Source organism: Lactuca sativa, chromosome 5, assembly GCF_002870075.4.
Source record: "Lactuca sativa cultivar Salinas chromosome 5, Lsat_Salinas_v11, whole genome shotgun sequence".
Classification (NCBI taxonomy): domain Eukaryota; kingdom Viridiplantae; phylum Streptophyta; class Magnoliopsida; order Asterales; family Asteraceae; genus Lactuca; species Lactuca sativa.
In genome coordinates this window covers 346,133,260-346,134,336 of record NC_056627.2, presented here as the reverse complement: position 1 = coordinate 346,134,336, position 1,077 = coordinate 346,133,260, and the positions used below count along the sequence as shown (strand labels likewise).

The window sequence follows — 1,077 nt, the reverse complement described above, 5'->3', positions numbered from 1 at the left end:
TTTAATGAGATTATATAATAGGATGGGTAAAGTGCACAATTGAGGAAATGATTGTAGAGAGGGAGAGAGTAAAATGTAAAATACAAATAAAGTTAAAATTGTCTATTTATGAAAAATTGTTATATATGGTCTAAAGTTGTTATGTACAAATCAGCTCCTTAACAAAAGAGTGTTAAGGAGATCGCAATAACAAAATATAAATAAAAATTGAATATATTAAACAAATCAACTTATTATAAAAAAACAATTGTCGGATATTTTTTGCGTCGGGCTATATTGGGCCAAGCCCAAATCGACCCAACTTGCAATAAGATTAGGGTTTTACTATAAATGCTGGTTACCGCAGACAATCGACGTTTGCTAGCCTCACCAACATTCAGTCGCCTTCTGCCTTCGGTACTGTGAAAACCTGCCGGCGTCGACATGAGAGCTAAGGTAAGCGATCGATTTCTACAAAATCACTTCACGAAATAACAATCTGAATCAAGCTATTCATTTTTTCTGATTTTTTAAATTATTACTGCTCTTTTTCAGTGGAAGAAGAAGAGAATGAGGAGATTGAAGAGGAAGCGACGAAAGATGAGACAGAGATCCAAGTAAATCGAAAGATTTTGCAGCGAATCGTCTATCTCGCGCCTCTGGATCCCATCCTGCTAGGGTTTTGTTTTCTAGGTTTTATTTGATCCTTTGTCCTTTTTAATTTCTGTTGCTATTACAATATTTGGTCATACCTTTCCCAATTCAGTTCTATTATCGAATCCAAACGTTTTACATTAGAGTTATCGATTTTGCAGCATTTGATAAAATTGATTGTTTTAATAGCATGAATTATTACTCGATTACAAACCTTGTTCTTTGTTGATCTTGTTAATCCAATCAGTTAAGTAGCATTTGTTTTTCTCAAATAATATGATCAGTAACATTTTGGACAATTAGATCTAAGCCTCAAATTTCTTCCATTGATAAGACCAATCTGATACATGGTTTTACACATGGACAAATATTACACATTGTTCATCTTCAAACTCCTTAATAGATTTTTGGAATTAAAAGAAGAAGCTTTGGAAAATTTGGATT

The 1,077-nt window shown here is 33.0% G+C and overlaps 1 long non-coding RNA gene across 1 annotated transcript; it reads left to right on the top strand.

Annotated features, from left to right (window-relative positions):
* Positions 1 to 247: 247 nt before the first annotated feature.
* Positions 248 to 782, top strand: LOC111912659 (uncharacterized). Its single transcript, XR_002857240.3, has 2 exons — positions 248 to 435; positions 535 to 782. It is a non-coding gene; the product is annotated as an uncharacterized LOC111912659 (long non-coding RNA).
* Positions 783 to 1,077: the final 295 nt, after the last annotated feature.